This window comes from Procambarus clarkii, chromosome 14 (genome assembly GCF_040958095.1).
Source record: "Procambarus clarkii isolate CNS0578487 chromosome 14, FALCON_Pclarkii_2.0, whole genome shotgun sequence".
NCBI classification, from domain to species: Eukaryota; Metazoa; Arthropoda; class Malacostraca; order Decapoda; family Cambaridae; genus Procambarus; species Procambarus clarkii.
This window is the reverse complement of record NC_091163.1, coordinates 20,093,339-20,108,829: the sequence shown is the minus strand read 5'-3', so window position 1 is coordinate 20,108,829 and position 15,491 is coordinate 20,093,339.

Below are 15,491 nucleotides of genomic sequence, written 5' to 3'. Positions count from 1 at the left end.
TGTCCAGGTATACTTTCCTAACTAGTGTCTCAGGTGTGGCCAGGTTTACTTTCCTGATTAGTGTCTCAAATGTGTCCAGGTATACTTTCCTGATTAATGTCTCAGGTGTGGCCAGGTATACTTTCCTGATTAGTGTCTCAAGTGTGTCCAGGTATACTTTCCTGATTAGTGTCTCAGGTGTTGCCAGGTATACTCTCCTGGTCCCCTGTCATAAATTTGGGCAGGTACTCTCAATTGCACAGGTATGACCTGATGGTACTTTCTCACATGTCCCCTCACACAGGAATGACCAGGTACTCTGTTTCTCATAGGTGTAGGCTGATTGTATTTGTCTTTAAATGGTTTAAATGCTTTGGTCGAACAAGGTGGAGTTTGGTATATATATATCTTTGACGACATATTCATTGATGACGATTTACAGGTCATGTGACTTAGTGCCAGGATGTGGGTGGAGATTTATGACATGAGGCGTGAGCACGATTGATTGATTGATTGAGGCGCAGAATGTTACTTTGCTTGTCTTCCCTCACGGAATGGGGGTGCTCAAACACCATGAAACACGAACGACTCACGTTTCGAGAGGAAACATCTCTTACTTAATGCAGGAGTTATCTGAGGACAGGCTTAAATGTACATCTGCTTGTTTTTGTAAGAAATTTGTTGTGCAACAGTAAGAGATTGCTCTGTCTCTCGGTAGGAATGTGCTACACTGTTATTTTGAAGTATAGCACAGCACAAAGAGCTATAATGCTGTTTTGAAGTATAACACAGCACAAAAAACTGTACTGCTCTTTTGCAGTACAGCACAGCACAAAGAGCTATAATGCTCTTTTGCAGTACAGCACAGCACAGAGCTATACTGCTCTTTTGCAGTACAGCACAGCACAAAGAGCTATAATGCTCTTTTTTCCAGTACATATAACACTTAACTGTTGTTTTCCGCTCAGGCGTTGAACAAGATTAAGAACATGGAAAACATGATTCTCTCAAGCTGTAGAGTACCTGAATATCATCCCATCCTCGCCTCATACGTCGCTTATCGTACGTTATGGTGATCAACAAACCAGATGCAACGTGCTATGAGAAGCAGAGGCTCACAAAAATCCACGTTTTTCCGTGTGTCAAGCTGGTTGGGTTAAGTGGGTGGCTTGGGTGTGTAAGTTGCTGGTATGGTTAAGACGCTAGATTTTGCACGTCGTGGCTGATCAATAGAACGGGTAGCAACCTACCTTGTGGAGTCTCCGGGGATCAAAGACCCAGCGGCCCGGTCTCCGACCAGGCAACCCGGTTGGTTGTCTGGTCAACCAGGCTGTTGGACGCAGCTGCTCGCAACCTGACATATGAACTCCGTGCTGTAATATTGTGGCATACAATCGCCAGAGACTTTGCAAATGAATGTGCAATTCTGTCGGTGATAACTAGACAATTTTCCAAGAGGACAGAAGCGTAACCTTTATTACAGAGTACATGCTTTTGAGAATTGATTGCACTGTAACTGAGCCTGATCTGTGCAACTGAAAAAATGCAACTATTTGGCCTAAGCATAAACATACGAACCTAAGCGTACCACCTGATCTTTCGAAGCTGATGCAAAGACAATGATAATATTGCAAGGCTTTAATGTTTAATAATACGTCAAAATTTTAACAGATCGATTACGTACAAAAAAATATACTATGCATTGCATGAACGGGTGGCAAGAGGAGGCGAGCTTTGAATCAGGATAGGGGCTAGCGTCTGCAACACAGGTGGAGGGACACAGGGGTGAGGATAGAGACTAGTGTCTGCGACACAGTAGGTGGGACAGTCTGGGTTGAGCCTTGCAAATTTAGGGCTGTGTTGAGACAGCCTAATCAAGGTGACACTCTAAATGGTCAATATCTTAGTAGACTTAGATAGTAATGATCCAGGGAAGTCTCATAAATATATAATTTTGCTTTATTTTATTTTTTATTTATTACACACTGTTATGATCCCAAACAGCCAAAAAACGAGTCTCCCCTTTGAGAATTATTCTATCAGGCCTAACCTGACTAGAAGGTCTAGGAAATATAGAGATGAAGATACAGATGTAAAATAATTGGTTGGATTTGATAGACAATTTATCATAATGGGCAGTGAATAAGAAAATAAGTAAATGACTTGACACAAGATGTGAAGAGTTTAGTGTTGGTGTGAGGCTCGCTTGAGAGGAGCTTAAGTCACTTGAGTACCAGACACCGTGAGGGGAAGCTGCGCTCCGTTTGAGCTCTCATTGGAGAGGATCCCCTGTTTGATATACCTTCAAGAGAAAGGAAGTATGCAGACGGTCCAGCTGTGGAATCGAGCTGGGAACGTGTGGTCTCAAGTTCTGGACGGCAAGGAGAGTTTGTTAAGCCGCCCATAGACATTATCGCGGGCCATGGGAGCACCCTGGTCAGACTCCGTCAGAGGGAGAGCGACCTGCAGGGGACCTTTTTGTGGTAAGCATAATTTTAACCAGTTTACAGTGATTGCCGGTAATTGATCGTGTGCCCAGCAATCAGAGCGAATGCTTATTGATACGTTAGACATGTTTTGGTAAGGCAGGAAGCCTAAATAAGACGACAGAGATGAGAGAGACAGCTGAAGGGACGACCAGCATGTCCTCTCCCGTCGACTGCCTGGAGCCAACTGACCTGCGGCGGAGGATCGCTCCCAGAATGAGGAGCCGCCTGCAGGGCAAGGCGGAGCATGAACCAGCCCAAACGGGGAAGTCCACTCTCACAGTATGTAAAGAGCAAAGAGATGTTAGGTGCGAACATGTTATGAGGTTATTTTCGTTTATGTGTTTAAGGGGAAACGTTTTTATTGGCGTGTCAATGGGTTGCAGGTTCGTCTTTGGAAGGAGTGGCTGAGAGAACTTCGAGGCCAGTAGAGGAGGATTCAGTGGATGGAACTCCAAGGCTATTGAAGAAATACTGAGCTCTGTGGAAGAGTAGACCCTATAGTGAGGAGTTGGTCCTCAAACTGTGAGAGGAGAAGCAGTGGAGAAGAGTTAACATGTTTTTGTGATACCAGTGGTGAAGCACCGTTGTTGGTCAAGGAAGACTTCATGATGAAGGAGCCAAGAGAGTCGGGAGGACGCAGGCAGATAAACCCGAAAGAACCTGAAGATATCACAGTAGTGAGCTTCCAGATGTGGAAGGGAAGTTTTGTTGATTACTTGTAGGGAGTTAGTAGAGTGTTTGGTTGTCATTAGCGTGCAAGACGCAGTGAAAGGTGGGTGATTGTTTGTCATTTTTGTGCCAAGGAGTACTTATACTGAAGTATAGAGTTACAGTCGTGGGCTGGATTACCTGCGGAGACATTCATATGTGTTCTAGGACTGATAGGGTGATCGATTGATCATTGTTGTATATCAAGGAACATTTATACTAATATTTGTGCTATTACATTCATACGCTGGTTTTCCTTGTACATGTTTATAGATATATATTCTCTTGCTGATAGTGCAACATTGCGTTATACGACTTGACCTACTTGAGGTGGTTGGTAATATTAGGTGGTGAATCAGGAGATAGGATACCACTTGATAAGCAGATGATAGAGTTCTAATGGTGTTGGAGTGCAACCTGACTGAAATAGTATAGAATGTAGGATTCATTATTATTATTATTATTATATGTGTGTATGTATTGTGTATGTTCTTTGTCCAGTAAATGTATTCGAATTTGCTGGTGTTTGCCCTTGTCCTAGTGAGGCTTCCCAGGAAGTAGGAAAGAAGGAGAGAGAGAAAGAACCAAGAACCACAGCTCTGGACAGGGTAGAACGGAATAATAATAAATCGAAGGGGATTGAGATCATATCACATAAGGAGAGAGTGGAGAGTTACAGCGGCTCTAGTGGGTGTGTGCACGTGACAACGAGGCTAGGTATTGGAGCCGCATCCCCTAAACGTGTGACGTTGAGCCCCTCTCTAAGAGACAGAAGCACCCAGGGTGATCTCAAGGTAAAATATAAGCACTCTATCGAGTTTTGGGTTGGGTTGTCCATAAAGAAGGATCAACGACAACACCAACCACAATAATACTTTATTATAAAAGATTAGCTACAACCAAGAGGAACCCATTAAATTTTCAGAGGATGTGGATTGCCTAGAGCACCTTAGATGCTGGACACGATCAGATAATATGGTTTGCGCATCCTCTCTGAACTCCAACACATAGGTGCTCATAGCATAATAGCTTTTGAATATATTTTTGTTTGGATGAGCCTAGAACCAATTTCATCAGAATGCCCTTGGTTCTTTCACCCCAGCCAGGTGTCAAGGGTCTCTCGTTCAATGTAGGCAAGATTTGATTAATGATCTAGAGCTGTTGGTTTATGTATGTTGGTTAATTTCCATTTAGCTTCCAGCTACGACTGACACACAGTAGTAGTAGGCATCCATCAGTCTCAGGAGACTATGGAGTTGCACTCTGGTTGTAGGTCTGGAGTGGCCTCCCCAGGGCGCAAAACCAGGGTAGGTTGATATGGAGGAGAAGCTGTTACCCAAGCATGACGCACAATTCACCAGCTGTCCAGTGACCTTACCTGAGAGGATCTACCTACTCTGTCTACCTCTCAGGGCGACCAGCTGGAATGACAGAACTGCAGAACATTTAGTAACGAGGCTCGCACTGCTGGAAGCTCGGTTGTGGTGAGGTTCATCTTGTTGATGTCAAATACTTGGTTGGGTCTTAAGGGCCGGTTCCCTGTGGTTCTGTAGAGCATATCTTTCAGCCTCGGCCTCGGTTCAGTGTGGATTGAAAGAGCAAGGTAAAGAGCCACTACTATACGGAAGGACTGCTGGTAAAGATGAGCACCTGATACTGAAAATATCAAATGGAACATGTTAGACTGATTGGGAAAAGCTGAGAATATGTTTTCAAAACATGTGAGGTGATTGAGCAATATAAAGCAACACTATCACTCTCACTGTACCGTCACACACCTCCCTCACTGTACCACCACACACCTCCCTCACTGTACCACCACACACCTTCACTGTACCACCACACTCCTCACTCACTCTACCACCACACACCATATATTTGCTGCGATACTAGCACCAAGAATCAGTGAACAGAGATAGTATGACACCCAGAGCAGCTCCGTCCTCCTAAGGTGTCCCAACGTCAAGAAACTGTCGTACTAAAGTGCTCTGATCCTTAGCTACCAGAGGGCCCAAAACGGGAGAGTGTGTCAATTTCGCGAGCCGGTGCCATTTTCTAGCACGAACATATTTGGCCTTTGGTGGAGTAAACGTCGAAATGCGACGTTCTAGGAGGGTTACATAGAGTTCTAACTTAAGTGAAGGTTCCGTTGTCGTAGAAACACAATATTCCCGCCCACACGACGGTGTGAATTTTAATAAACTGTCCACGAGGCGGCGAGCTTTGTTCGGCACTAAGGTCTTGAGCTTGTCGTCGGGGGGGGGGGGGGGGGGGGGTGTTCCCTCTGGAGCTGGAGTGAGACAGGCTATAAGTTGAACAAATGACATGCAAGCCTAAGGATCACATTTTAATGCGTGATATATAATAAAGATGAATAGGAAAACCAGGGATATACTGAACATCTTGTTTCAGATTCTTTACTTTAAAATGCATAACGTTTCGAATACTTCTCTCATTCATCATCAGATCTAAAAGAAAAAACAAAAATCACAATCAAATAACTAGTAAACAAAGAACTCATACTGAATACAATTGCCTATCAAAGAAAGGTACATGATTAAAAAACAAAACACTTAAGCTTACTTAAAGTGATCAATACAAATAAAACTTATTAACTGTCACATAGATAGTAACTAATTAAAAAATCCATTAAATTACAAGAGGAATTTTATAACTACTAAATCCAACTATACTGTTAAACTTACGCGAAGTGATCAACATGTGTGAAACTTAATAGGTAATACATCGATACTAACACTATTACAAATATTCATATAATGACTACAATTCTACAAAAAATGTATATAAAATCCAAGCAGAATAAGCGGCAATTATAAAGTACTAACCAAAATCTTATAAAAACTCAAATATTAAACAAATCTAAATACCAAAAAATGTATTAAATATCCTAAATAAAAAGATTATTGAAATGTACAATGTCACGACTTAAAATAAGTAAGAAAAGGCAAAAACATGGTAAACTAAACAAAATTATAATAAAATTAAACTGCCAGCATGAACTATAAATCAAATTACAGGGTCTACTGTGCACTATACAGTGTACAATTGAACAGCTGAAAGGTTGCTATTTAACAGAGGCCGCAACTCCTTTATATATAAGGATTCCATTACTCTCAAATCTGACTGGCCATTCATACAAGTGTCCAGAATTTTAAAATCCGATTCCAGCAGAGAATGATTAAACTCTTAACAATGGTTTCTAATCTCCGAAAATGCTGGTTTAGACAATGGTAATCCAGTCCTAAAAGATACTCCCCGGTGCTCAAGTATCCCAGTCTTAAAGTTCCGAATGGAACTCCCGATATATCCAGCATTACAGCTGGAACAATTATACATATATACGACATTAGAGCACAGGGGGGTACGCACTTTATCTTTAAATTTAAAATAAGAGCCTATGGTATTTGTGTTGACAAAAATAAATCTAAAGTCTACTTGAGGATAACAATGCTGCAACAGTCTCCTTACAGAAAAACTAATAGTGCCATAAAATGGTAATTTAATATATTTAATATCCCTTTCTACTGTAGTAATCCTACACGATGGGTGAAACGTCTTATTTAAGAAAATCCTTATAAAGGTATAAACCATATGCAAAGAATAACCATTATTTAAAAAAAATTTAACAAGAAAATTAATTTCTTGATCAAAGTTATTTAAGTTTGAACATAAAAGAAAGGCACTATTCAGTAGAGTATTAATTTAATTTTTCTTAAAAATATCAGGAACAAAAGAATTAAAATTTAAACCCAAACCAGTAAAAGTTGGTTTTCTAAAAACATTAGTGTTGAACCCATTAAGGTTATTCACTTTGACATAAAAAAATGACAATGAATTATCCACTTCACACTCTGCAGTGAAACGTATATTACTATGTTGTGCATTAAGATACTCTCTAAATTTCTCAATATGACATTGGTCCTTAAAAAACAAAAAAGTGTCATCTACATATCTCCTGTACAAGACTGGTTTAAAGTTCAAAGGACATTTATCAAGCCAATTTTTTTCCATGAAAACTCAAAAAAGCATTAGCAAGTGCAGGACCTACGGGAGACCCCATTGCTACTCCATCGATTTGTTTATAATATATATTGTTAAACATAAAGACAGAGTCTTTAACCGCTAATTCTAACAACCGTCTGAACATTTTACAACAAAATCCAGACACTAGATTAGTGTCAGCAAATAACTGATTAACACAGATATCAATGGTTTCCAACAGAGGAATATTAGTAAAGAGTGATTCAACATCGAAACTGGCCATTATAGTTGGGAACTCAAAATTTAAAGAGGAAAGTTCCTTTACAAAATACTGAGAATTTCTCACAGTAAAATAATTATGCGATAATGGTTCTAATAATGGAACCAGAAACTTTGCCAGTTTGTAATTAAAAGTGCCAATCTTTTAAACCTGATGATGAATACGAGAAGTATTTGAAACGTTATGCATTTTAAAGTTAAAGAATCTGAAACAAGATGTTCAGTATATCCCTGGTTTTCCTATTCATCTTAAAATTAAGATTCCCGAAGGGAACATCGATCATATATATATATATATATATATATATATATATATATATATATATATATATATATATATATATATATATATATATATATATATATATATATATATATATATATATATATATGTATATATGCATATATGCATATATATATATGTATATTGTGAAGATAATCCTTTTCAAGAGAGATTGAGCCTGCTCTTCCCTACCTAAAGTTATTTCCAGTCTACAAGTATAAGATGCTACATTCAAGATAAGTCCACCAGTAGCACAAAAACTTTTGACCAGGAGGTTAAACGTACCCTAAACCCCCAACTCTACACACCCTCCATGCCAGCTCGTCATCAACCAGCCAACTACCCATCCCAGCCTGCCTGCTCCTGATTGGTGACTCGCTGACCGCACACCTGCACACTCACCTCAGCGCCATCTACCTAAGTCGATGTCTGAGCCTGGACCAGCCATCAACTTCAGAATATTCTTTGTGCTCTAAGAGTTGACATCTCTCTCTGGCATACTAAGCTCTCTGGCTTTAGTATACTAAGGGAGGTCTCAGCCATAGCCAATATTCTCAGCACCATTTTACCATTTACTGTTTTGTCTCACATTGTTTTTGTATTTATCTTTGTTATTTAATTGCACTATTCATTTCCCCGAGATTTGTCTTTATTTTTATTTATGTTTAAAGTATATATTAAAGTTTCATTGTTCATACTTTGTGTTTTACGTGTTCCTCCCTCTCACTTACCACAGACAACAGGCAAGCAGTCTATCTTTTTTTTTGTAAATGTGACAGGCATTGACACCTGCCATTGGAGGACTGCCGAACATCTACACTCCAACACTTTCCCGTCTCATTTAATGGGGGCCTGTCATAGGAGCTTCACTCAGGTACTAGTAATAGAACATCAATTTGTGGTAAGCGTACTTGGCTTTGCTACAGTTGCTTTTCAATATTATCATTAATTTTCATATTTATATGGTGCTGTGTGTATTGTGCATTCCGAGAGTAGCATATGGTGAGTGTGGGATAACTTTGGATTATGTGGTGACTGTAGGCCTCAGTCATTCTCTTAATTGGTCATCTCTCCCTCAGTGTTATTACTCGTGTTTACCACCTTCTGTCACTAGGATATTTCTCACATTATCGGCAGATCATCATTGTGGTACCCTGGTACTTTTGTTTGTCTTCGGGTCAAAGCACCCTATCTTCTGCAATCCGACAGAAGGAGGATAAGAGGGCCATAGTTCCTCAAGCACGGACTTCGTTGGGACCTCAGCAGCAGTTCTCGTCACCAGTTGACACTCGCACCCCTACACGTCGGTCAGAGATGATGATATTTACTTAGGTAGGGAATTAGCTTTCTTTTTTCAGAGCACAAAGTTCGCTAATTCCGTAAGTATCATATTCATTTAGTGGGAAACCCTTGCTTATGTCCTATAGAGACTCGGCAAGGTATGCCTTCATTCTTGGACTACCTAATTTACTTTTGGAGCAATTAAATGTTTCATTTGTTTTAGAAACTCAGTTTCATTTATTTAGTAGGATTTTCTTGCCCTTATTCTCTTACATTGAGTACCGAGTACAAGATTTCCTGCGATTTTGATTGACTAATCATTTACCATCCTAAAATTAACGTTAGTTTTTAAAGATTAAAATTCCACAGGATAGTTACCAGTTGCCACGTTATCCTGTTCCTGACATTTACCAACATCACAACTATATTTGTTGTACATTTATTTGCTATCTTTCACTATGTTTCGTCTCCAAGCTTTTCGTAACGATCCAGCAGGTGAAATAGGGACTTTATGTCGTGCCAAGAGGACTGAATTACAAACTCTTCCACACGAGTATCAACTAGATGTTCCCCATGGAGCCAACAAAAATGAATTGCATAACTTAATTATGGATCACCTCTTAGATGAAGGGAAGATTGACTCTGAAACTCACGAAACTTATTCTATTGCAGATAAACATGATTTGGCAACTATGAAACCCAAACTCGAACTCGCAAAGCTCGAGAGGGAGCAACAGCAAGAAGCTATCCACATGAGAGAACGCGAGGCTGCCATCAGGAAAGAAGAACAAGAAAGAGAGGCTGCCCTGGCAAAAGAAGCTCTACAACTGAGGGAAAGAGAAGCTGCAATCAGGAAAGAAGAGCAGGAAAGAGAGGCGGCCCTGAGGAGAGAGAAAGCTGCAATCAGGAAAGAAGAACAAGAACGAGAGGTGGCCCTCAAGGAACGTGAGACTGCAATACTCCGTGAGCGTGAGCGAGAACAACTTGAAGCCAAACAACGCCACCTGGAGATACAACGCGAGCATGACAAACAGCAAGCGGATATGGTTATAGAATGTCGTCAACGAGAACTCACGTTGGAGACTTCACACCATACTCAGCGCCAATAAGCTACCGCCTGTCTTCCAGTAAGTTTCAATGTCTCCCATGCAAGTAAGTTAATGCCACCATTCGTTGAGACAGAGATTGATGTCTTTTTTACCACCTTTGAGACCCTAGCTAATAAACTTAGCTGGCCTGCTGATAAAAGGTCTACCCTTCTCAGAGTGCATCTTACAGGTAGAGCTGCAGTTACTCTCAGTACCTTAGCGTCTGAGAATGACTACCAGACCCTGAAGCAAGCAGTTTTGGACTCCTACCTTCTCTCCACCGAAAGCTACAGACGAAAATTCTGTGACCATCTAAAGGCAAGTACCACCACCTTTCTAGAATTTGCCAATACAAAGAAAAGATATTTCATGAAATGGCTGGAAGCAGCACATGTCTCTACATTTGCAGAACTCATCAACCTCATGCTAGTTGAGGAATTCTTGAGACGTGTTCCCCCTTCCGTCCGTTTTTATCTAGCAGATAAAGAAGAAACCGACTACATCAGATGTGCGAAGTCGGCTGACACCTACAGCCTCATCCACCGGCTGACACCATCACCACCTCCCAGTAAGAAGTCTTGGTACAGTTACGATAAAGTGAGTACAGATGAAGCGAGCTCACAATTGTATTGTAAGTATTGCAAACTCTATGGACATACCATAGATAGATGTGGGAAAGGCTCAATACAGGAGCAATGAATCTACTAGACCCAAACAGACTCCTCCTAAGTCCGGTAAGCCTGTGATGAATGTTGGTGTTCATGGTAATGATCTTTCTCTCTTCAGTAAACACCTGTATCCTGGAACTGTCTCTACCAACGGTACAGATTCGGAGGAACGTTTCAAATTGAAGATCTTGAGGGACACAGCGGCTCTTCAGTCCATTATATTGAAATCAGCTGTGCCTAACATCACCTACACCGGGGAAACAGTCCTTATCACTGACCTCACTGCTACCACTCCATATCCACTCGCCAGAGTCCACCTGGATTGTCCCTTCGTGACCGGTGAAGTCCAAGTCGCCATCAGGGAAAAGCCTTTTCCCATGCCTGGAGTGCAACTTCTCCTAGGCAACGACTTGGCAGAAGATCTGCAACCGACCAACCTGATCATCACGGACAAACCCCAGGTGTGTACCTCTGTAATGGATAATCCCATCTTTGAATGTGTTACAGCAGAGGTCCAAGAAAGTGATAAAGTTTCTCCTCCGGTTTTGGTGACCACCCGTGCACAAGCTGCACGACCGCAACCAGCTGACTCTACTGCTACCGCTGTCTCCCTCAAGACCCTCAGAATCTACCCCCAAATCTTACCAGTTTGGAGTTCCGTAAGTTACAGAGGGAAGATCAATCATTAACACCATTGTTCTTCCAAGCTGAGACTCAACCTGACAGTATCCCTGGGTTTTTCCTAGAGAATGAGTTGCTCTACCGCAGATACAGACCCAGCAAGCTGAAGGAGGATGACGATTGGGCCAATGTCGAACAACTAGTGATTCCCACCAGCATACGGCCCGATATTCTACACCTGGCCCACGGAGCTCTTTCTCACTATGGTTTCAACAAAACCTATCACGGAATCAGACAAGACTACTACTGGCCAGGTATGGTAAAAGATGTTAAAAAGTACGTGCAACAGTGTCATACATGTCAGATGGCAGGTAAACCTAACATCTCTATTCCCCAGGCTCCACTAAAACCCATCCAGGTGCCTGCCGAACCTTTCCACAGACTCATCATAGACTGTGTTGGTCCTTTACCCCGGACCAGTTCTGGCAACGCCTATATATTAACTATCATGTGTCCTACCACCAGATTCCCCACAGCAGTTCCAGTAAAGAACATTACGGCTGCTACTGTGGTGAAACACCTATTGAAGATCTTCACCCAGTATGGATTTCCAAGAGAGGTTCAAAGCGACTATGGCACCAACTTCACCAGCGATCTCTTCAAGAAGACACTGGAGGAGTTCAACATCACACAGGTATTGTCCAGCCCCTATCATCCTGCTTCACAGGGTTCTCTTGAACGTAGTCATCAGACTATTAAAGCACTCCTAAAGAAATTCTGCAATGACACCTATAAGGACTGGGATAAACAACTTGATCTCATTATTTGCATTTTCAGAAGTCTCCCCAATGAGTCTCTAGGAGTATCTCCTTATGAGATGCTCTACGGACATAAGTGCCGTACTCCTCTCAAAGCTTTCAAAGACTCTTTACGTAATGCCACCTTCAGTGACCCTCAGAATGTGTCCCAGTTTCTTCAAAACTTGAAACACATTCTAGAGAGAGTACGTAAATTTGCTAATGACAATCTATTGAAAGGTCCAGGAGAGGATGAAGACTCATTTTGACCAAAGCAGCAAATTAAGGAAATTTAAACCAGGAGACTTCGTGTTGGCATATTTTGCTATCCCAGGTTCTCCATTGCAAAACAAGTTTTCAGGACCCTACCGCATCAAGGAGTGCAGAAACAACCACAACTACGTTCCTGAGACTCCAAATAGGCGGCGGAAGGCCCAGTTGTGCCACGTCAACCTCCTGAAGCAGTATCAAGGTACTACCCCTACTGTGTTGGTATCAGTCTCCATATTTAAACATAATGCATTTGACTGTAAAATATACGACGAGGAATTTACTCATGCTATAAGCTAGGTACAAAATATATATTTGGGTAAAACTAGAAATATTAACTTAACTTGACCATAGTTATATTTTTAAATATAGACTCACATGGATCACAATATTTCAACGGGGTGTTGAAGCTCTTTTTTTATGATGTCTCTAAACATTTCTCTTATTTCGTGTCTCTAAACTTTTATTTGTTTTCCGAAGTAATTTAACCGCTAATAACGTCACCTTCGCTATCATCCAACCCACCTTCCCTATTATCCACAACCTTCCCTATCATCCACAACCTTCCCTATCATTCATCACTTTATCTACCTCACACTACCTATACTCTTTACCCCACCCCATTTCCTTCAGACCTTTAACAAGGTCTAAAATACCATATTTCCTCCTAACTAACATTTAGTCAAATATCTTGAGAGAAACGTCGTCTTGTCTAAATGTTGACATTGATGGAGATGATACTCTTCAAGTGGGAATGTAGAAACGTTAAACCATATTTTTTTTCGCTTCTCGGGGCATTTCGTTAGTATCGGGAGAGTTCTTCGTAAGCAAGTTCGTTGTGTTTACTCTAGCATTAAATGGTAACATAGAATTTTTTAATCTGTATTTTCAGGATGCACTTTTGTATCAATATGTCTTTTCAAGATTTTTGTCTTCGTGCACGCCGCTGAAAATAAGCTTCAGTAGGAGAGTTTTATAGGTCAACACGAGCTAATAGGTATTGTGCTTTGGCCCTAAAATTTTCTCAATATACCTTCCTTACCCCTCATCATCTTCCCTCTCCTTCACCACATTCCCTACCCTTCACTAACTTCCCAACATTTCACCACCTTCCCTACCCTTCACCACCTTCCCTACCCTTCACTATCTTCCTTACCCTTCACCACCTTCCCTTCCCTTCACCATCTTCCTTATCCTTCACCACCTTCCCTACCCTTCACCACCTTCCCTACCCTTCACCATCTTCCTTACCCTTCACCACCTTCCCTACCCTTCACCATCTTCCTTACCCTTCACCACCTTCCTTACCCTTCACCCTCTTCCCTTTCCTTCATCATCTTATCTACCCCTCACCACCTTCCCTACCCTTCACCACCTTCCCTACCCTTCATCACCTTCAGTGATTAAGTGCTTAATTACACACTAGTTTCTCTATCAACTATCTCACCCTGTCAGAGTAAAAGAGACAAATGTATGTGAATGCATGTGTGTGTATATATGTATATATATATATATATATATATATATATATATATATATATATATATATATATATATATATATATATCACTAAGAACTCTTTGACCCGGCCAGGATTCGAACCCATGCCGTCCAGGACACCCCTAAACGTACACAGTACCGTGACCACCGCACCAATGATCGTCTAGACGATCATTGGTGCGGTGGTCACGGTACTGTGTACGTTTAGGGGTGATCCTGGACGGCATGGGTTCGAATCCTGGCCGGGTCAAAGAGTTCTTAGTGATATATGGCTTGCGCGTTCATGCAGCTTTCTCACATATATATATATATATATATATATATATATATATATATATATATATATATATATATATATACATATATATATATATATATATATATATATGTATATATATATATATATATATATATATATATATATATATATATATATATATATATATATATATAACTGAAAACTCACACCCCAGAAGTGACTCGAACCCATACTCCCAGAAGCAACGCAACTGGTATGTACAAGACGCCTTAATCCACTTGACCATCACGACCGGACATAATGAGGTGATAGCCGAGGCTATATGAACCACCCCACCGCCGGCACTCGGATAGTTATCTTGGGCATAGCATTTTACCAAATCACCTCATTCTTTGGGGCACACGTGAGGAACACAAATGCGAACAAGCCTGAATGGTCCCCAGGACATATGCAACTGAAAACTCACACCCCAGAAGTGACTCGAACCCATACTCCCAGAAGCAACGCAACTGGTATGTACAAGACGCCTTAATCCACTTGACCATCACGACCGGACATAATGAGGTGATAGCCGAGGCTATATGAACCACCCCACCGCCGGCACTCGGATAGTTATCTTGGGCATAGCATTTTACCAAATCACCTCATTCTTTGGGGCACACGTGAGGAACACAAATGCGAACAAGCCTGAATGGTCCCCAGGACATATGCAACTGAAAACTCACACCCCAGAAGTGACTCGAACCCATACTCCCAGAAGCAACGCAACTGGTATGTACAAGACGCCTTAATCCACTTGACCATCACGACCGGACATAATGAGGTGATAGCCGAGGCTATATGAACCACCCCACCGCCGGCACTCGGATAGTTATCTTGGGCATAGCATTTTACCAAATCACCTCATTCTTTGGGGCACACGTGAGGAACACAAATGCGAACAAGCGTTGCTTCTGGGAGTATGGGTTCGAGTCACTTCTGGGGTGTGAGTTTTCAGTTGCATATGTCCTGGGGACCATTCAGGCTTGTTCGCATTTGTGTTCCTCACGTGTGCCCCAAAGAATGAGGTGATTTGGTAAAATGCTATGCCCAAGATAACTATCCGAGTGCCGGCGGTGGGGTGGTTCATATAGCCTCGGCTATCACCTCATTATGTCCGGTCGTGATGGTCAAGTGGATTAAGGCGTCTTGTACATACCAGTTGCGTTGCTTCTGGGAGTATGGGTTCGAGTCACTTCTGGGGTGTGAGTTTTCAGTTGCATATGTC